The 23,178-nt window shown below is 40.0% G+C and overlaps 1 long non-coding RNA gene across 1 annotated transcript in view; it reads left to right on the top strand.

Annotated features, from left to right (window-relative positions):
• The window catches only part of LOC142410663 (uncharacterized), a 292,399-nt gene that overhangs the window by 216,140 nt on the left and 53,081 nt on the right, over positions 1-23,178 (top strand). The gene's annotated exons all lie outside the window — the stretch shown is intronic.

Below are 23,178 nucleotides of genomic sequence, written 5' to 3'. Positions count from 1 at the left end.
TGTAGCAGAGGGAGTCAGGAGGCTGAAGTGACCTACCCAAGTGTAGGATGGCACTTTTTGAAATTCTTTTCCTTTCTTGTGTGAGGACAGGAACTAAGGACTTAATTAAGACTTTGAGTAACACTTTGATCACTTAGTCTGCTTTTGGGTAACCTTCTACTTGCTTGTCTTTATTCGGGGTCTCTGGTAGCTCCATAGCTGTAACGCAAACAAAGATTGATGTTGGAGAAGTACATCTATTTGATTTACTGTTTATGTCATGATGTTGGCACAAGAGCGTTTTAAAAACCACAGCATACACATTGGGTCCCAGGGCTCTAGGCATGTTTTTGAATATAAAGAGATGTTCATTGCACAGGATATAATACATGCCCCAAGCTGCTTAAAAGTTGGAAAAATGGTATATTTTGCATCTGGATAAGGAGTCAAATTCACAGTATGAGATAGTTATCATATATAAAATTTCAGATAGACCAAAATATCTACCCACATACTTACTTTCACAGCATGGTTATGAAATATAAGCCATCTTCCATACCTTTTTTGTGTTGCAGTGCATGCATGTCTTTTATGAATTTCTAACCTATTTTTTCATACACAAAAGAGGAATTTAAAAAAAAACGTTTAAAAAGAAGAGAAGTTTCCCTTTTTGTTTATTTCAGAAAATATATGTCTTTAAAAGTAGTTTTATGTTGGTCCTATTATTTAAAATGTCTAAAAAACCTTAAAGACTTTGAAAAATTCTGTTTAGAGGCTGCCAATAAAATGAGTTTCATAACTAATAATGTATCATTTTTGATACCAATAAAGCTGTTGAAGATACTGCCAATCATTCATTCTCTTCCAGTTCAAATGCAGATCCTTATAGGGATGACATCTCACTACACTGACATCTGGAACATAGCAACAAAATGCTGCTGGCTCAGAGAAACAGGAGCAACATGCAATATTCATTGCCAAATGTCACTTAGCAACATAACGTGTACAGTGGAGGAAAACTCACATCAGCCATACCCTACCCCTCCAAACAAACAAAAGGTCCTTGTAAGACATATTTTGAAACTAGGGCAAATGATGGCGTTATGCTACCTAGGAAAATTTTCTGTTAAAAATATAAGGAAGAGAAAGCGAACAGAAAAGAAGTTCTGTTCATTCCACCAGAGAATGGATACAAGGCACTGTTAGCCTTTGCATTGCAATGCCAGCAGCTCTCCCTTGGGAGCGGGGTGACCTGAATTATAGGTGCACCTTCAAAAACTCTTCTGGCATGTTATTGAATTGTTGTTTAACTTGAGTTACTTACATGGTTCCAGAGTTATCCATCAGCCAAGCAGAGCTTTTTGGCTCTCCATTTTTTACTTAGATGCCTAACTGCCACCTTCTCCTCCTGTGAAGTACCTAAATGTATAGGTACTCTCTGCAGGCATGAAGAGCCTTAAGTTCTGAATAGACCACTGCATCCTCATGGCAAAGTACAGTAAAGCATTTCTTGGAGGAATTTCTTTAGTTTCTGAAAGTAACATAGTTGCATCAATGTGCTTCTCAGCCTAACCAGATTCACTGTTTTGATTTGGCTTTGGACCTGAAAAAGATGGTAGCAAACAGAAAAAGGTATAAAACACAACTTAAGTTTACCCAAGGTAGATATGGTAAACTAGCCTAATACTTTAATGCATTGTCTCCCAGATTTATTTTATCTATATCTCTTCTATCTCACCTTGGGGTTAAGCATCTTTGCAGGAACTGTAGGGCAGGTAAGAAGTTGGCTTGCAGAGGGACAACAATAGGTACATGTGAAAGGTTGACATTAAACTGTCAAGAGTTACAAATGGAGTTCTACTGACAACAGTTTAGGGTTTTATTTTGTTTGTTTGGGGATTTATCTTGTTTAAAGGTGTCAGTTTGGATTCTTTATTTGGACAAATACTAGGTTTATGCTAAAAATGAATCCCAATTATCCAAAGTTGAGGCTTCACCAATACAGCATGATATCACATTAAAGGATAAGAGGACCTTGAGGACCTGCAGAGATGGGATGAAACCAAATAACCTAAAGAAGCAGTAATAATAACATCTGGTAGCAACTAGGAGCTTAGCAGTTAGAAATGTTGAGAAAGACAATGTTTGTCCAGTACAAGAGGACTACGTGCTGTCAATGCAAAACAGTTACTAAAAAGACAAATGTAGAGTGATGCATTGGGAATTTGCAAAAAGTTAGAGAAGTATCAAAGTCATTGACAAAACATCTGTGGAAACCTTAGTTTGAGTGCTATGTTCAGTTCTGGAGAACTTTGTTCAAGAAGGACTAAGAGGAACAATGAAGAAAAAGATTATTAGAGGTAACTGAAGGAATAGAAATCCTGCTTTATAGATGTTGTGGTTTAACCCCAGCCGGCAACTAAGCATCACGCAGCCGCTCACTGACTCCCCCACCCTGCCCCGGTGGCATGAGGGAGAGAATCAGAAGTGTAAAAGTGAGAAAACTCATGGGTTGAGATAAAAACAGTTTAATAGTTGAAAAAAAAATTGTAAGGAAAAGGAAAATAACAAAGAGAGAGAAATAAAACCCAAGAAAGGCAAGTGATGCAAATGAAAAAAAATGCTCACCACCAACCGACCAATGCCCAGCCTGTCCCTGAGCAGCACCCCCCCCCTGCCCCGCCAGCCTCCCCCCTAGTTTTATTGCTGAGCATGATGTCATATGGTGTGGAATATCCTTTTGGTCAGTTGGGGTCAGCTGTCCCAGCTGTGTCCCCTCCCAGCTTTTTGTGCACCTCCAACCTACTTGCTGGCGGGGCGGTGTGAGAAGCAGAAAAGGCCTTGACGCTGTGTAAGCACTGCTCAGCAGTAACTAAAACATCCTTTATTATCAACACTGTTTCCAGCACAAATCCAAAACACAGCCCCACACTAGCTACTATGAAGAAAATTAACTCTAACCCAGCCAAAACCAGCAAAAAAGGGAGAGGTTGCTTTCTTGTGAATACAGTGGAGTGGGTAAACACAAGGATGGGAAAAGAAACAATTTAAAAACTATCTTGGAACAAGAAAAAAAAAAGTAAAAATATTATGCATTATAAACTTACATTTGAAATTACAAGAGAAGTGTCTCAGCACCAGAGGAAAGAAGTTCTGCAACAGCATAATTGTGACAAAAACTTAATTGGTGGTAAGGTGGAGCTTGATCTCTTTCTGAAATGTGATCTTCGATAAGGGCACAAGTCTTCCCTTTTGATTATAGTAGTTATGCTTGAAACTCTTGCAATCACCTCACTTATACTACTAAACCCACTGGAGAGGGAAATTTGTTTCTCCCTGTTTCAGTAGAGATAGGATGCCAGATACTCCCAACAGCAAATTATACAACAGCCTTCCTAATTATGAAAGTTGTTAATTTTGGCGATGACAACAGACAAATTTGTTCATTACAGTTTGGCAAGAATCTACATTTTCCATTTTATGACAGTTCTCAAATTATTGTTTTGTTGTTGTCAACATGAATCAGGTCAAAAAGTGGAAGGAAAAACCGGATGCTATGATGACCTTGACATCTTATTTACTGAAAACAAGGCATTCCTACTGAAGGCTTTTCTTTGTATTAATTGGGCATTTTCTGACAAAACAAATTTCAGCAGAAGCACCAGTCAGTTCTTGTCCATATCATACATACAGATCAAGTGGAATTTGTTAAAAATAACACTTAAATTACTCAAGACCTTAGATATGGGGACAGCATGACGTAAAGACCCTGGCCTTAAGAAGTGTTTAGGCTTGGGTGAAAAAGGGACCTGGATCCATACAAACTGTTTGTGTTCAAAGTACATAGTTTTAGGCCGGTTTTAAAGCCTGGAGGAAACTTCTATATAGGAAACTCATGTGTAATTTCCTCAAACAAAAGAAAAAATTCCAGTCTTTCTTAATTTTCTCAAGGACTGAAAACGGGATTGCTCACAGTACTTGCTCAAGTACAGTTAATATGCTTGGCCTTTATGTTCCATTAAATAAATCTTTGGCATATTCAGATTGTCCTAGCTGAGTATCATTTAGTTCTGTGCCTTGGTAATATTTTTTGGCATATAACAAACATTAAACCCATTATTTCTGCCCTTCCAAAATTTCAATTTTATTGCAGGCAGTAAGCAGAAAGACAAAAAAAGAAATTCTCAAGGTAATGTCCAAGCTTAGTCAGAGTCAAACAAATGCCCAAGGATAAAATTTTCAGAGAACCTCACCAAACGTAGGGCCTGATTTTGCACCACTAGCAAATACATTAGCACAGTGATCAAACTTTCTGGTGTGAAAAAATACCCAATTAAAATGAACTTTTTTTAGAACAGTTTTAGTCTCTACGACATCAATATAACTTTTGAAGTTCATCATCTAGCAACTTAAACATCAGTCCCAGAGACTCTTTCAAAATTAATTTCTGATGAGAAAGGACTTTTAGGATAATGAAAGCAATGCCAAATCTGACATAAAGAGTTACAGAGTTATTTAAAGGCTCTACAATAGCCAATCGTAATCTGAAATGGGTTTATATACACTTGTTTTTCAGCTTAGTAAGAATGTGTTGAGTGTGGCGGGCACCACAAAAGACAACATAAAGCATTTCCTTCGGGTGCATGTTTTCTGTGATACGGATCAAGAAACACTTTCACAAGTAGTATGGGAAGGTCTTCTAGATAAATATCTATGGATGTAATTTGATACTCACCTGAAAACCAAATACTATACAGAAGACCCACTAACTTGAGCCTCTTGGCCATATGGGAGTCATTGTAAGGGCAGTCACAGTCATGAACTGGAGGATTTATTAAGACAGAAGACTGAATCAATGCACAGCATAGAGCAATAGCACTCCCACATGTTAGTCAGCTCCATGGAAGGACTCACCCTCCACCACAACTACATATCAGCTATAGAGGTCTAAGGAATATCTAGCTTTGCCTTTGGAAACATTTTAGGAAGAAATATGGGCCTCCAGATGTGATTTAGGTTTAATTCTTGTTCTTCTCATTTCATACTTGTTTTGTTTTCTCATCTCCAACTTTCCCTCATCTTTTCCCTGACAAGTTGCTGATGTCCCTCCCAATGGTAAGTTAATAGTTAATCAGGAAGGGACAGAGTATGACCAGTGGGTAAATATTTTGGTCTCTATATTATTCTTTTTCCTACTCAAACCTTCTTTAATCCAGATTCCACTTAATTTTGACTTTGAAAAGGCAGGAAAAGAAAAAGGAACTTTAGAGTTTTCAGTTTCCTTCTTCAACCAGTAGAACAATGAAAACATTATGTAATTTTCATTCCTGTCAATAGAGTTTGCTTTATGAATTTTCTGCTTATTGTTGGATAGGTGAACATGTCAGGTTTGATTCCAGTCCAGGTCTTTTATTTTTCCATTTTTCCCTTTTCCCTTTTTTCCCTTCTCATCTCTTCACTTTGCTTCACTTATTTTAACTTTCTTTCTTGCTCTCCCACTTTCTTTCTCTTTCTCCTGAGCAAAGATCAGCATATTTGACATATGCTTATAATTACTACAATGTTTTCAGCCTATATAAATAAATCCTTGAGTTTTAAGTTTATCAGTGCATCACATTTCACTTAGTATAGTATAATCAAGAAATTCAAAACTTCTACAAAACTTTATGATTAAATGTTAAATGTGGGGTAAGACTCATAACAAGCCATCATCATGGAGATGATCTATTATAAATTACATGCCCATCTTTCATTTCAGAGTATCTGTGTTGTTTATGAAATTTTAGTTGATTGCATGCTAATTCAAATGCTTTTGTACTCAGAATGGATCATAAACTCTTGCTTCTGCATGTAAGCAGGGTATGTATCTGCCAGTCAAACCAGTGGTGGAACCCACAAAATAGGGGCACTACTATGTTTCATCCAGCTTGTTTATATTCTTGCTCAACATGTAGCTTCAGCATCACGTTGCTCACAGCATCTGCGATATAACTTCACATTATTCTTACAGTACCTACTAAATAACATCCTTAAAGTATTTACCTGAAAGAAAAAGGAAAATTTAAAGAATAACAGCATTAACATGTTTTAAGGTCGCCATCCATAAAAGGCACTGTTTCCCTCACATTTGCATTAGTCCAAATTTAGAGTAAGTAAAGACAGAAGAGCTGAGTTCTATCTTGGTTTACTTGCAGTGTGATTTTGCAAATAATTTTCCTGATTGGAGGTTGTAATGTCTAATGTTTTTCTTTGCTGTAAACACTTCAAAAAAAGCCTTAAAAATATTTTAAACAGATAAAGGTAGAACCTACCCTTCTGATTCAATGGTTTGAATATTGCTGCCTGGAACATTTACTGAGTTCTTGTCTCTCTGATTTTTGCCACCTTTTCAGTATTTTGGGCTTTATATTATTTTTCATGAATGATGCATGATTTAAAAAACCTGAATCTGTGGCATATATAGCATTACTGTCAGTCCTGCCATTTAATATATATCAGCAGGTTTCCAAAGAACACATGTGATCTGCTACCAATGGTTGAATTGGCTTCTTGGTATATAGTAGGATAATTCAGGTTGGAAGAGACCTCAGGACCTCTAGTCCAACCTCTGCTTAAAGAAGTGTCAACACTGATTTCAGACCAGGTTGCTCAGGGCTTTATCCTGTCTTGAAAATCTCCAAGAATGGATGTGTCCCTTTCAGGGACAGAACTGTCATAGCCTCTACACACACAACTTTGTGTTTTGTCTTACTGAATGTCATTCCATTCCTAAAAATGCTTAATTGCTCTGTCCAAATTGTTTATCCATTGCCAAATAGATCCACCATACTTGTATGGTGTTTTTGATTCATTTAAGATTTGTGGATTGTTCTTCTGCAAGGGAAGTTCAGCAGCCTTTAGAAATTTCACATGCATGGGTACAGATGTCTCCCATGGGAATATCAGAGTTAGGTTTGTACTTCCTGGACCACATTTAAAACCACTGGTGTCTTTAAATATCAAACAAAGGTATTGGAATAGGCTGACGTGATCCATCTTTAGAAAACCTGTGTACTTTTTTATATTCAGTTTAAAGGGAGATGCTCTGCTCAAAATGCAACTTCTATATGATAATTTATTACTCTAGTATTTAAAGTATCTGTTCCTCATACATTCTAGAGTGCAGAACATGTGATATTATAACTGGACTATTTTAAACTCTGAGTTTTGCTTTCACTTCCATTCCCACTCATCCAACTTTCACCTCGGTGGTCGACATCATTGCTCTTACTGGAGCCTGTGGCAAATTATTCACAGCAAGGTAACTCTTCAACGTTATGCATTCTCACCAGGTATTGATACTCTTCTTTCCTTGCACTCTTTATAAAGATAAGCATTTTATTAGAAGTTTTATAACCCTTTGTAAGCTTGACTGAGCTTGGATTTTGATATCTCTCACTTAGTGCCTCCTTTTCTGATCATTTCTGTGCTAATCTTCTATTCCCCCCCCGCCCCGCAACGAATGAACATTGCTATTTCTGATTCAATAAAATTCCATTTCCATGAAGTCCTTCCTTAGATCCTGCCACTCCATGGTTTTGCTTAGAAATGCATTTTCCACACTGAGATCAGGATGGCAGTAGTGCCCTGCTCCAAAAGCAGTAACAAATGAAGACTGCCTGAAGATCACTAGGAGTAGCAGCCTAGAGGAGGCACTTGAATCTTGGCCTCCTCACCCAAGCCCAGAGGCCTGTTTATTTCATTTGGGATGAGTATTAGGGCTCTGTCAAGCTATGTGTGTACTGATGGTGAGATACCCAGGTGCATACTGTGTGAGCTGGGTACAACAGGAACTGAGCGAGGGTAGAAGAAAGGGAAGGGACTTCTGGCTCTTCACCTCAACAGGTGGCCACACTTGAAGGTAATGACTAGTACAGTTATTCTTGAATGGATGGTAGCTCTCTGTACCATGAACTACTGGGGCTTTCTAAGTTATCATTTTAGGGTTTTTCACTTTTTCTGTTAAGAAATATCTGTTTCTTTAAATCCTGTTTTCCAAAAGTCATGGCTTGTGAGTGAGGAAATCTTGCTCATTCTTGAGTGCCCAAGTGGCTAATTTAGTTTCACAAATTTCTGAGAGGGAGCTCAGCTGGGGTCATTTAAAGCTTGGGTTGTGTTTGCTTTTGTTATATTTCTTTAGAGCCTCTTGAAATTGACTCCAGACCTTTTTACTGCACCTGGCAGAAAGTTGTACTTGCTTTCCAACCTCTATCTGGAAATTAAGGTCTTCCCAAGCGAGACTGTTCCCTGTCAGATTTCTGCCTTTAGTAATGTTAACAAGAGCTCTGTCCCTCCTCTTGCTGTATTGGCCCATGGCTGATTCCCAGGACTGCGTCAGTACAATGTTGTTCATCCTCCTTCCCTTGTGCGATTTAGACCCAAAAGGATTCTGTTTCACCCATTCTTGTGCAGAATACGACATCATTAACTTAAAATGCTAACAACCGTTTTTACCAATTTGATCATATACTCACTGAATAGTGCATATTCTGCAGCACCTGCATTCTAGTCATGACTGTAGTCCACTGTTTTCTGTTATAATAACCAGTTTCTCACCCCATGCTATTACTAAACCTCTTCTATTTTGTTGTCCAAGTTGCTTGCATTTTTTATGTGAATGTTTCAGTTGTTTTATTTTTTTTAAATTCTTATACATAGTTCCTGAGGCAGACTACGTACTTGCATACTAATTTTCATCAATATGAATGATTTCTTTCCGCTGGAAATCTTCTGTCATCTCCGTAGTTTCTTATCAATTGCCACTGCCTTCTTTATGTGGTTTCCCTGTACATCGAAATCAAGTGAAGAAATTACGTGAGCTTGTCCCATTTATCTCCATTCATATTTTTGTTACAAGCTCCTCTAAGCAACCATGCTGTACCTCAGAAAACTGTCTAGTTGTACATGAGTTACCCTGCAGGATAAGTCTTCTCTCTGTGAACATATCCCATAGTTCATTACTTTTTTTGGCCACTTCTCAAACTCTCTAAAGTTGCTAAGATATGCCATCCTTCTCTACAAAGCAATAATATTCCACTGCAGATGACCTGAGCTTCATTTCTTTCGCTACCTTGCTTGGTTTCGTGGGATTGTCCCTTGTGCCTGTCAGCCTCATGTTCACGCCTCGTACCTTGGTCCTGCAGGGCCCTCCCACATGTCCTCTGAATCTCCTCTAGCTTGTCTTCATGCAAGCCTGCACAGGTGCAGGCTGGTCCTTCCCTTCTGCCCCTCCCCACCTTTGTCTCTGCTCTCTCATAATCTCTTGTGGATTGTCTGTGTTCCCCTTTGGCTTCAGGCCCTGTCTCTTCCCCATTTCTTCCTTTCTTCTTGTGGGGCTAGCTGCTCTATTCTTCCTATTTTCTCCTGTTTCATGAAGAGGCCTTGAGCAGCCAGTGGGTAACAGATGTGAAGAGCACTCATGGGTGCCACATACTCGCGGGTGGCCCTGACATCCTCAACACAAGACACCCACATTGCTAATGTCTATATTGGCTTTTACAGCACAGCCGGGGGCACTCTCCTGTTCTCTTAACATGCTGGACCTAGTCCAGGACATTGCAAGAGTGAGAGTGGCACAGTTTGATATTAAAGACTGTCTCGCCCATGTCTGTCATATGATGCAAAGTTGGCTTCATATGAGACGGAATTTAAATAAATTTACTTGAAAAATGCAAATGTGGAATTTGCAACAAAGTTATGAAACAAAGTTATGGAAAAAAGAGAGCAATAAGATCATACTCCAGATGCTCTTTAGCTGTTCCAATTTCTAAGCTAGCTTGTGAGGTTAACTAAATAGCCTCTGCAGCTTACCCGAGGCCAAGATGAAGAGAACATCTTCCTTCTGGTGCAGGTGGCTGTCAAAACCATGCAGAACGCCTGCTCTGGGCGACCTGTTCTTTTCCACCCCAGCAACACAAGCTGACTTTTTTCCTCTGTTTTCTGATTTACTCAAAGCACATTTCATTTGATAGAGTGCTGGGAAATCACAGGGTTTTTTCAGAGGATTAAGCTATTTCTTTTTACCTTCCTCATTATGTTTTTTTCACTAACATTTCTACTTATACCATAGTTAGCACATTCTGACTTTGGGCTGCTTTTTACTGTTACATTTTTCTGAATATACAATGGTAAATACTAAAATTGAAATAGCTAAAGCACAGACTTTTAACTAGCTTCAGAACTACTTATTGCCTCCAAGCACTGTTTTAAAGTAAAACATGCTATAACATATAATGAAATTAGCAATAGGGAACTCAGAGAAAGACACACACCTGCATGCAAACTAACTTCTGAAGGAAATCTCCTTCTTCCAAATTTCCAAGTATTCAGATAAAGATCCAGGCCACAAAAGTAATGCAGCTATCATACACACATTTTTTTTTTTCTTTTTAAAAATCACCTTAAGTTTTTTGTTTCCCTTTTGATTTTTAACCTCATTTTATTCACGTTTTGAAAGAACTTGCATCTCTGCAAAGGTGTGGCCTAGAGGTTTATTTTTAAATTACTTTTTTACAATGTCAGGATCAGGGTTTTTAGACCATCATCTTTCAAAAGAATCAGAGGACAAGCAGATATAATTACACCAAAATGTGTGTTTCCACGTTATAATGTGTGTTGCTCTTAAAAAGTAACCACCGATATTTTATGAAATATATAGTTTTGTTCAATATTTTAATCTTTTATAGCTATATAAAAATGCCTTACACATATGTGAACGGAGATATTTTAAAAATGTTAGTTGAGTGAGATAGTGACTAGCTACAGAAGATGGATATGTTAAATTACGCTGTACATAAATTGCTGGCAATAGCCATTTTAGAATAATTTGTTGACTAATGTTACCAATTTGTCTTTGAATCAGTATATAAATATTGCACTGATACTCTTTGGAATAAAATACTGTATTCTGGACCAGCATCCCAAACTTGTTGCTGGGAACAACATATTCTCACTGCTCAGGGTTGTACTAGAAACTACTGAAATTGTGGGATTTGAAGGCATCAACCTTTCAAACTTCCACATTTCTCTTCATGACCTTTCTGCGATTAGTCTGGGTTTGCGTAAGGGGAGGGATTTGCAAGTACACAGCATTGTCAAGCCACTGTCGGCCGGTATGGAGGGAACCCTGCAATACACAAAAGCTGCTGACATTTGTGCATATGCAGAGACCATAGCATGCCTGTGTGAGATCTTACAGCTTTATCTTGGAAGCCAGCTGCTGCAGTGCCAAGCAGATTTGGCTTCAGACAGAGGAGAATGAAGGAAATGAAAAAGAGTAGCTACTTGTGGATTAACTTTTCCTGGAACAGCCTTATTCAGTACAGAGCCATTTCAGGTCCCAGCAAACTAGCACTGTTCAGTAGAATTGGTTGTGTAATGATTGTAAAGATGCTCATATACAATTTTTTGTGAATTAGATTTTTGGACTTAGCCGAGTTATGCAGTGATCTGTCCAGAAAGGTAGTTTCTTTATAAAACCCTGCAGTAGTGTCTACTGTAAGCCATCCATGGTTTTCCCTCTCTCATACATTTCTTACATCAGTGTAAACATGGATATTTATTTAGAATGCACAAATACACTCTAGCCTCTGAGTGTGTTCTGAGTGCGTTTCCTTTGCAAATCTTGAAGACTGGGTCTCAGTGCTTTGTTATTTTCCCAGCTGAGTGAGAAATTTGACTACCATGTGGATGCAATGCCTTCCCGGCCTGCACAGTGTGAGCATCACCTTGCCCTATCCTGAAGGAATCCCAATATGTCAATGAGCAAGATGGGAGACTTGGGTATGTAAGGAATAAAGGCTTGGGGGTCTGGTTGTCAGACCTTCTTTATTTGAGACATAAAAGGACTCTCGGATGGGGGACAGTGAACGTTAGTCATAATATGTGATTTTATTAAAACCACTCAAAGGGCATCGGACAAATGGAATAAAGAAGCAAATACAACAATTAGCAACAGATTTACAGAAGTTACGTAAATTGACATAAATGCCACAAAAAACAAAATCTCCAATAAGTACAGGAAACTTTAAAGTGTTGGAAACATTTTCCTGGAAAGATGACAAACGGATGTCGCAGGCCTGGGTGTTGGTGGGCATACCACACTTGTGTAGCTCATGCAATTCAGCAGCAGTTTTCTCATGGCCCTGTGTTTGTGCTACTTGCTGGCACAGCGTTAACTCTCCACTATATCACTAACTACACCTGTCAGGGCATCTTGGAGGTTTGTCTTCGGGGAATCTGGAGTATTGGTGGGAAGCGTGGTTGGAGAAGGCAGATGTTTTGGACTGGCAGCTGCTCACTGTGTCCCACAACATTCCCTTGACACACGGCCCAGCCCTGCTGTACCTTGCCGTCTGACTTTGCCCAGGAGCAGGAAAGGATGGCTAGAAGTGTTCCCATTCCACTTCTGCATGCTTGCCCGAATTTCAGATGGAATCCTACTTCCCTGAGGTTTACGTACTAGTCTATGTAAATTTTGTTTCCCTCTGTCAGCAATCCCCCAAATAGAGAAAGTAAAAATAGTGCCAGTGCCATTACAGTAGCAATAATAGTTATCATCAGGCCTTTGTTAACTCTATCTAACCCCAATGACAACAGGGAGACAATCTTTGGGACAGCAAGGGTGATTTTAGAGATCCATAAAGTTGGAAAATGAGACATAAGGAAGCTATGAAAATGTAGTCCAGCATTTTTTCATCCAAGGTGGATGTAGAGCTTGTTAACAGAATCCCCCCAGTTTATCAGCGATGCATATCAGAGCACGTAATAAAATACAGGAGCAGACTAGGGATAGCATGGAACATCCTTCCTTGCAAATTTTTAAGAACAGGTTAGACAAATATCTCTGAGAAATCAACCAGGTGTAACTCATCCTGCTCCAGTACTGGAGAAATGACCTCAGTGGTCTTGGGAAAGACTGTTCACCTAAGCATGTTAGTATGAAATCTAACATCTAACAGTACAATGCTACAAGATTCAGAACATTTGGAATAATCACCTAAATGTGAAATTCTAAAATTTTGGTATTTTCCATCACTATTTCTTGGTTTTCTTCAGTTCCAGAGCCTCCCAGTTTCTTACCATGAATCAAAGGAACTCCTCTAAGGCAAAATTGCTCAGCTGTGACTCATTCTAATGAGATTGCACACTAATAAAACCTCCACACATTTTTGGTCTTTTCTCCTTTACTAATATTCCCTCTTTCATGCTCTCATCTCATCTACAAATTTGATACTGTTACTCTTCACTTCTTTACCATTCTCCACTTTCTCTAACTTTCCTTATAAAAAAGTCTTTCTCTGTAACAGTTTATGCAACTTTTTAGAGCTATTGCCTGTTTCAGTTGTGCTTACCCAGGATAAAAGAAACTCTAAAGGATTTGACATTTTGGTTTACTCCTTTCATTAAAAAATGTTTGTATGTTTGAAAACAATGTCAAAGATGGGAAGCTGAATAACCATTTCAAACAACGCAGTATGGACAGGGGCTGTTTGCCAACCCCACTTCTTTTAAGTCTCCCCATGGACCTTAACGGGAGGTGGACTATACACTACCCTATTTGTGTCGAATAAAGTAAAGCTGCACATGTCTGAAGAGTAAAGCTGCACATGTCTGAGGAAAACAGAAAAGGCTTCAGGAAGAACATTCAGATGTCTGAAAGTGAGATGGTATTATGGTATTTTCCCTAGCAGGTCTACTTCAGTACAGCAAGAGGAGGCTTTTCGACAGCTCATTATCTTCCCAGCTGAAGTTGGTGCTTCAAAACCAGATCTACTCGTGCTCTATAAAATGCATTTTTCCCTACCTTTCTGAATTCCCAGAGTCCACATTACTGTCAGGCAGTAAGGAAACATCATTTCAATAGCCAGCTTTTCCTCTTTCTCCCAGTGGTGGCAAGCAAAGAGCTCTATCCTTTTTTGGGCCAGGATCTTTTGCAGAAAAGCATCAGCTTTGTCTGTGGTTTGAGTCACTACCAGTGCTGATCCATATACCAGAACCCTGATCCAAAAGCTGTAAAATCAGAGTAGCGTGGTAATGAGACCAAGTTAATTTGTGCTGCTGGGATGCTGTTGTTCTGTGAAAAGTTGTGTAACTATTATCTTCCAAAGTTGTACCTAGAAATAAAACCAGTATTTATTGAGAATCTTTCACAAACTCCATAGTCTGTTTGAAGAATCCTAGCATAATACAAAGTTGTCACCTTTTCAGTATTTTCAATGCAATATAGTGGATCAAGATGGAAATTCATGACAATGTTACATCGATATTGCCAGTAGCTATTAGCAAATAAGTCTCCGAGTTGATCAAACCTAAAGTTAACTTCAGAGTAAGGACAAGGAGAAAAAAATGGAAATGTCTTTACAATATTTTTAAAATTTACATTCAGGGTCAATTTAGTTTTGCAACACAAGCACGGCTTAGAAAATTACAAAAGTTTACAAAGGGATCAAGTGGCCCATTGCCCTTCAGTCTGGTTTTTGGGTTTTTCATAGTGTGAAACCTAAGCGTATTGTCTACAGGCATTAATGGAATTTCTCAGAATTTACAGTGTGCAGCAAGGCCATTTCTTTCATGAGAGTGGGATATATAATTTAACTTCCTGGTCACTCTTAGTTTACTGAAATTTAGGCATTTAGTAGGGCACAACTTCTTAACAGACTGGAGAAGAAGTAGTGTCAGGTTAAGGCTTCAGACTGAATAGGGTGGGGGTCCCAATTTACTTCTGTATTGCCCATTACTCATTATTAACATTATTGGTTCTTTAATGTATTATCTATTTAGCATGTTTCAGTAATGACTGTCTGGTCTGATAGATGCTCTTTCTTACTAATGTTTTCTAAATAGCAAATGTCAGTTGGAAGTCAGGTTTCCTGTGTATGGCCAGGTGACCTGCTATGTTCAGAGATCTACAGATGAAACTGCTCTCAGTTCATGCCTCTGCTACAATGTACATCAGCAGGTGTGGAAACACCAAGATAAACACTATAAATAGCAAAACCAAAATATATGCAAGGGTGTAAGCCTTGAGCCTTCATAGTATTGAAGCTTTGGCAAACTGGGAGCAGAAGACATAGAAAATGGTGCCGTTCTGACAGGCTTTTCCTTGTGTTTCAGTCATTACACAGCTTGCAGGAGTCAGTTCTTGTCTGTCAGTGTCGTCTATATACTGAAGTGAGTCTAGAAGGGGCGTTCAGAGGGATAACCCTTGTTTACACTGAGCCTTACAGACAAAAGTAATTAAACAAGCAGCAGGACTGAAGAAGTTTGGTTTCCTATACATTTGTCTCTCATGGATGGAGGGGAGAGGGAAGAGAAACCCTGCAAATTTTCTGATGTCTAGTATTCGGTGTGCTGCTAATTGCCATGGTTAGTGCTTTCCTTTTAATGGCACCTTTTTCTCAGAGAACGTACCAGAGATTTGACATTTCAGAGCTCTTCAACCTTCTGGCGTATTTGGTTGAGACTCATAAACAGGGTAAAAAATTAACGGGAAGGGTGAGGGGCTATCAAATACATATACAATGGCTCTAGTCTCCACAAACACTTATAGTCACATGGAGGACATAATCTCACAATTCTCATATTATTAGGAAATCGGGCTAAAAATACCTCACTTTTCCACATAAATGGCAATCTTTGCCTAGGACACAGCTGTCACTGAGATGAGAAAGAAGGGAGCAGAACAAAAAGGGCATGGTGGGAACATGGCATGAAACTTCCCCTGGGCTTGTTTACACCAGCACAATGTGCCCTCCAGTTGCACCAGCATAACAGATGTTCCCTAAAATAAATGGGCTTCAAGAAAGGGATGGAGATTTTTAATGGGAGCAAAGCATTTGGGGAATAACCATGAGTGTGGCACTGTGTCAGGTTCTGCGTCTGGCTTCATGCCCAAGGTAGAGTCAGGTATTTCTTATTCAGCTTGCAGCTGCCATTATCTGCTGTGCCACCCATCCAGCTGGTGTGAGACCCTACGGTGCACGACAGAGCAAAACAGCTGATGTGGTCATGTGCTGGACAGATGTTTTGTGGCTGGCTCGCTGGAACGGGGACATCACTCTCATGCCATACATCTTCTGAGGGTGAACTGGTGCTACGCTTCCGTGAGCCAGGGGAAACAAGCCACCTTCACTACTATGCTCAGCCTACCAATAACCTCCCATGGCAGCAAGACAAGAAGGGAGAAACTACGACCAGCAGAAGACTCTGCCTTGCCTTTCTGTGAAAGTGAGAAGAAACTGAGTAGGTAAGGATTGTATAGATGAGCTTCCTAGAAGGTGCCTGTGTTTGGTACAGAGCAGGTTACAAAAGAAACCTGGAGAGCATCCCCTCTGAGTGCCGGCAGTTTGCACAGTGACTTCGCAAAGTTAAATAATGTCTCAGAGAAGCAAAATTTACTCACAAAGAGAAAATACCTGCTTTTTCAGGGGAGTCACAGACAACTAAACTCAATGCAAGAGACAGGATTAATCTGCTGCAAGTTAAACCAAAGCACAGATCCATCTGAAGTATGAAAGGGTGATTTCCTCATTAGAATCTTACCAAGGAATGAATACTGCTGCTTAATAATGAAGGCAAGAAAAAAAAAAGCACCAGAAAAAGTTAGCCAGGAAATTTCTCTAGAAAAGTGTCAGCTGTGTGTCCCCGTCTGCCCCTGCCCCCCCCCCCCCCCAGGTAACAAATACTTTATTTGTAAATACTTGTGTAAAGAGTGGCACCTAATTCCACATCTTTAATGTGCACCTGAATGTAAACTCAGCCAAAATGACAGTTGCAGCTCTTGCAAAAGCTGAAGAATCTGTTGTGAAGGACAGCCCTTGCAATTTGGTGACACATTTAAAATATTAAGTAGTTAAGTAGCTGACACTGAAACCAGCATTCAGCATTGAAAAAATCCTGGTCATAACTGCATTCAAAAATTAAGGATGAAACAGACTTTTCACTTTAAACCAATCATAGAATCATAGAGTCATAGAATCATTAAGGTTGGAAAAGACCTCTAGGATCATATAGTCCATCAACCCAACACCTCCATGCCTACTAAATCATGTCCTGAAGTGCCACACCTACATGTTTTTTGAACTCCTCCTGGATGGTGACTCCACCACCTCTCTGGGCATCCTGTTCCAATGCTTGAGAACCCTTTCAGTGAAGTAAAATTTCCCAATATCCAGTCTAAACCTCCCCTGGCGCAACTTGAGGCCATTTCCTCTTGTCCTATCACTTGCTACCTGGGAGAAGAGACCGACCCCCACCTCTCTACAACCTCCTTTCAGGTAGTTGAAGAGAGCAATAAGGTCTCCCCTCAGCCTCCTTTTCTCCAGGCTAAACAACCCCAGTTCCCTCAGCCCCTCCTCATAATACTTGTGCTCCAGACCCTTCACCAGCTTCGTTGCCCTTCTCTGGACATGCTCCAGCACCTCAATGTCTCTCTTGTACTGAGGGGCCCAAAACTGAACACAGTATTTGAGGTGCGGCCTCACCAGTGCTGAGTACAGGGGCACGATCACTTCCCTAGTCCTGCTGGCCACGCTATTTCTGATACAAGCCAGGATGCCATTGGCTTTCTTCACCACCTGGGCACACTGCTGGCTCATGTTCAGCTGACTGTCAGCCAGCAACCCCAGGTCCTTTTCTGCAGGGCAGCTTTCCAGCCACTCTTCCCCAAGCCTGTAGCGTTGCATGGGGTTGCTGTGACCCAAGTGCAGGACCCAACACTTGGCCTCATTAAACCTCATACAACTGACCTCAGCCCATTGATCCAGCCTGTCCAGATCCCTCTGTAGAGTCTTCCTACCCTTGAGCAGATTGACACTGCCACCCAACTTGGTGTCATCTGCAAATTTACTGAGGGTGCAACTCAATCCCCTCATCCAGATCATTGATAAAGATATTAAACAAGACTGGCCCCAACACAGAGCCCTGGGAACACTGCTTGTGACCAGCTGTCAACTGGATTTAGCTCTGTTCACCACAACTCTCTGGGCTTGGCCATCCAGCCAGTTTTTTACCCAGCGAAGAGTACACCCACCTAAGCCATGCGCCACCAGCTTCTCCAGGAGAATGCTGTGGGAGACAGCATCAAAGGTTTTACTAAAGTCCAGGTAGATAACATCTACAGCCTTTCCCTCATCCACTAGGCGCGTCACCTGGTCATAGAAGGAGATCAGGTTGGTCAAGCAGGACCTGCCTTTCATGAACCCATGCAGGCTGGGCCTGATCCCCTGGTTGGCCTGCACATGCCTGTTGAGCGCACTCAAGATGAACTGCTCCATAATTTTCTCTGGTACTGAGGTCAGGCTGACAGGCCTGTAGTTCCCCGGATCCTCCTTCCAGCCCTTCTTGTAGATGGGCATCACATTGGCAAATGTGCATCACATGTGTGTGTGTGACACACATTGGCAAACCGAATTAAGGTTCAGATGGGCTGTCATTTTATCTGGGTCTCAAACTCTAACAGTTTTTGACAATGAAGAGATCATTTGACCTCAGTATTTTTAGCTATATACACTTATGCATCTTAGGGGTATAAGAAAAGACCAACAGGGTTAACATGGACTTGTTGCTCCATTTTCCTCCACAAAGGCACGAGCTTATTGGCAGGATCTGCCACACTTCCTCTGCATGCTCCAGCAATTTGATTATCATGACTGTCCTTCCAGCCACAAAGGTATCGCTCTTCTGCTTGGGGGAAACTATGAGCAATGAATGACTTTTTGCTCAGAGTATGAAGCTTTACATGACCAAAAGACAGCCTGTGGTGATGATGAGTTAATAACACTTGATGAAGATAGAAATAATGCAACCAACATGTAATAGTGACACAAAGCTGTGTAGCAAGCCCCACTGTGTCTGGCTTTTGTCTACTGGAGGAGAGCACATCCTTGGGCTCCTGATGTACTTTTTATGTAGTAAAATTCTCGGCTTCAGCTTCTAAGACCCTATATTAGCCAGCATGTTCCCATGTCTCTGATTTCCTTCCCCTTTCCATGGTGTTGTATCAGCACTCACAGCCTCACATCTTTTTAATTATGTTCCCTCACAATCACCTTATTGTTGTAATACCTTCTTGAAATTATTTTGTCCTTTCCTTCGTACAGACATATCAACACCAAACCACATTTAAGCCATCATGGCAGACACACACACACACTAATGTCACAACTTGCCTCTCCATGCTTCCTTTTTTTTTTTTTTTTTTTTTTTTTTTTTTTCCCCTGTACTCCCTTGCTGTCTGAGCTCTCTGCTGGTCTGCAGATGGCTGTCTGGGTTTTGGGAAATGGGAAGGGTGTGGAGAGGCCACAGCTCTTGCTGTAAAGATTGTGGAAGTGCTATGGAAGAAATGGGCTGAGCCCTCAAAGGAGCAATGGAGCTACCCTGCCCCTATACCACTGCAGTCTTCACATTGTCTAATATCTCACCACTAAGTGCCCAAGTAAGGAGGTTTCCTTGACTCCTTCTGAAATCACCAGAGAGACAAAAATTCCTTTGCAAATAGTGGTTCAGGACACACCCTGCTTTGAATTCCTCTTAAGGAATCCATTTCTTTCCATTTGCTCTATGTGTGGAGGGCAGGCTAGGGAGGTCAGCCTCCTAATGCAGGCCCATACACTATGGGCTTCAGGTCAGCCAATGCAAATACCTTCTTGGCAGCCTAACAATTTTGAGAGCTTATCGGGCCAGTTGTTTGCTTTGGGGCCAGCAATGTTGGCTAGTCACACAGAGGAAGGCATATTCATCCCACCCACAACATGTCTGAGCTCTTAAGGCCACTCTTCTGTTCTTCTTTATTGCAGTTCCTCCAGGTGCAACTGGTGCAACCTGTCCCTCTAAATCATAAACACTGGGCACAGGAACCTGCTTTTTTGGAATGTTGTGTAAGGTACACAGTAAGACATAACAAAACTATCACTAATAATAATAGCAACAGCAGCATACCGTTCACATTATACACTAGAATACTAGATACTGTGGTTATTAAAAAAAGGAAGAAGATCTATTTGCCTCTTGATAAGAACATTTAATTGAAAATGAAGAAAAGTATTGACAGGGCGTGAAAAATATAAGTGCAACAGCAATTCTTTGTGATGTGTTGGATGTCTTTGGGGATGTAAGAAGTGTTGTGTAAACTGAGAATTTGCTGTACTATAAGGCAATGGGTCAGAAAAAGAATGGAACAGTATCTCCGAAATTCAGAGACAGTGGTAAAAATCTGAATTCCATGACGCTTTGATCTAAGTTAAACCTGCTTCAATAATTGTGTATCCATATCACCAGAGCCATACAGCAGGACCCAAGAAAGTAGGAGGAAATAAAATAATAATAATGCTTTCATCACGCTCAACTGAGGAGTGGAAGTAGACTGAAATCTTTTCATTTTTAATTGCCTTTTGATATTTAATTTGATTATTTGATCAAAAGATTCTGGGTTGACTCTAATAGTACCATAACTTGGCTTTAAAAGTTCTTTGTAGTGATGACAGTACTGAAAGAAAATATCACAGATAAGAGTGCATACAATATAAGAAGCTAGCTTTAGTACAGAGGTAGGGATGATTATTACAAAGCAAATTTATACATGAATTTACAGAGCCTGACCTGATTGCTTTGTTGCCATTGATTTGAAGAAATCTTTTAATTGCAAAAATTCAGTTGGACAAATGCTTCTGGTTGGGCTTTTTGTTCAGTGTCATCACACCTCTCAGTCTCAGGGACAGAATTTTGTGTTTACTGAAGTGACCTCAGTGGACTTTATACAAATGTAAAATTAATGTGGCTGCAAAAGGAGGTTCTTTATTATTCAGTCAAATTCACCTGCAGGGGCAATGGGATTGAAAGATCTATTCACTGTTAAAAAAAAAGAAGAAAAAAACCAGAAGTGGTATTTCTGTGAAGCACATCCACCTACAGCTGGTCAGTATTTTGCGATGGCTGCTTCCTCTTTGGAAAGTTCTGCTTTCAGTTTGGTTTCCCTGGGAACGATATGTAAGAAATAGTCTCTGTTGTGCTGTCTAGAGGTTTGACTTATTCACCAAAATACCCATAATATTCCCTTGAGACACAAATACGTTCATGTCCAGAGATAGCTGATATCCGTTGGCCTAGCTCATAGAAAGGCTTAATTTAGCAAAAAAACAGCTGATCATGTTGCTCCACCACTCAGATTGTTTTGTTTTTCTACTTGGTTTGTAATACAAAGTTATAACAGAAGGGTCCCAAAATTCTGTTTTCAAGATTAACCACTTCAGGAAGTGGGTTTTTTCCTCCCAAACCCAGAAACCTTTTTTTAAAAAAACCCTATGTTTATTTTAGTTTCTTTTGCCAAATGAAAAAAATCAACAACCCCCAAAAATCATTGCCAATAGACTAAACTTTTCTGTTCTAGCTTGAGTAAATATGTTTGATGTAAAAATAAACAGAGAATTATTGCCTGTCATTGAAAACTTGTTAGAGTACCTATGGAGAGTGTTACTTCTAAGGGGCTAGAGAAAACTGTTCTATTAAAAAATACATTAACTTCCAATGCCATTTCTCTTTCAAGCAACCATTATCATTCTAAAGCCTGACTATTCACGTTCATCAGGTTGATGTAACACCACTGATTCCCAGCCCTTGCTTGCACTGGTGCACAGTAGGCTCTAATCAGGCAATGCTATAAACAAAGCGAGATCCAATGGCATCCCTGAACGTACTAGAGTTCAAAGTTCTCCAAGCAGAGGTGCCAACAGAATCACTGACGTGATGAATGATGCTCACGCTCACTAAATCTGTCACCAAAATGGAAATTCACTTGGAACAAGAGTGCTGATTTTTGTGTAAAAGGGATGTCTGAACTGAAATGGCAAAAACTAACGCTTCTAGATATTAAGTGTCCTGAGGCCCACTGAAGTCCCTAGAAGTTCTGAGTGATAAATACTTCATGCAAGGCATTGAAAAAAGATTATTGCAAAACCTATTGAAGTATAAAGACTATCATTGATTCCAGCAGGCATCAGATCAAGCCCAGTGTGAATGAGTATCAGAGTATGTCTACATAGTCTTTTGCAGGCAGAATACAAGTTTCTCTGCCCAAGACTTGAGCCAGTTGGATGGATGACAGCCCTGAACTGGAAGCCATGTTACTGCATTTACAGTGCAGAGCCCAAACTAAAGCCCCTGCTGAAAGACAGAAAATATCAATTTGTGCTCAGCAACGTGCTCCATCCAAGGATGCATAGAGTGAATGCGCATATGCTCAGAGTGCAAACAAAATGATTTCATGCTTGCCTGTAAAAGACCACGTAGAAAAATGTCCTGAAAGGGGAAGAGCATCTGAACTCTGACGTGAACACTTAAATATTCCCTCCCCTGAACTCAGGGAAACTGAGGAAAACAGATGGATGGGCTCTTTCCCAACAGCATTTTTCCCAGTTTGTTTCTTTTCAGATGGAGAAACAAGAGATAGCAAGAGAGGCCTGCAGATGAAAAGAAAAAAATATTAATTGAACTAAATTCCAAAGCCAAAAAATGATTGACTTTCACTGGCATGAGCTTTGCAAGCCCCAAAACAATACTTTAAAGTGTTTAATTTTTTCACATCAATTTTAATTAAGCTCTCATTAGGCTCTTGTGCCCCTAGAATTTGGCGGACAAAGGAAGCTGGCTTGCCCAGCGAGTTTCCCAAGCTTGCACAGCTCTATTCCTAAGGAGATTTACCGCATTTTTTTCCTCCTCTTGAAAGAACCTTACATGAACCAATTCAAATGAAAAACACATGGACTAAAAAAGACTTCATCATGCCAGATACCTTTTTATATCCAAAGCAGTGAACTTGTAGTCAGTTTGTCCTTTCATGTGTTGTTTTTTCTGGCTTTGGGACCTAAGAATGATTTTTTACTACGTGCAGTAGTAAAACAACATATTATGCAATTCTATTTTTCAGGGAGAACACTATGTAATTCATAGGCTTTGCAATGCCACATTTTCTGTTCAACAAATACATAAAGTGACTTCTCTTTCCCTTGTGGGCAGACATCTAGAAATTTATGTTCAGCAAATGGTATTCCAGCTTACCTAACTTGGGGGTTTGGGTTTAACTATTTCAAAAGTGACTGTATAATGTGACAATAAGCAGCTTCCAAACTGTATTTTTATCCCTGTCATTCAAGAACTTGGCACATA

The sequence above is a fragment of the Mycteria americana genome, chromosome 5 (assembly GCF_035582795.1).
Source record: "Mycteria americana isolate JAX WOST 10 ecotype Jacksonville Zoo and Gardens chromosome 5, USCA_MyAme_1.0, whole genome shotgun sequence".
Lineage (NCBI taxonomy): Eukaryota > Metazoa > Chordata > Aves > Ciconiiformes > Ciconiidae > Mycteria > Mycteria americana.
Note: the sequence above shows the minus strand (reverse complement) of the source record. Positions and strands in the feature narration are given on the sequence as shown.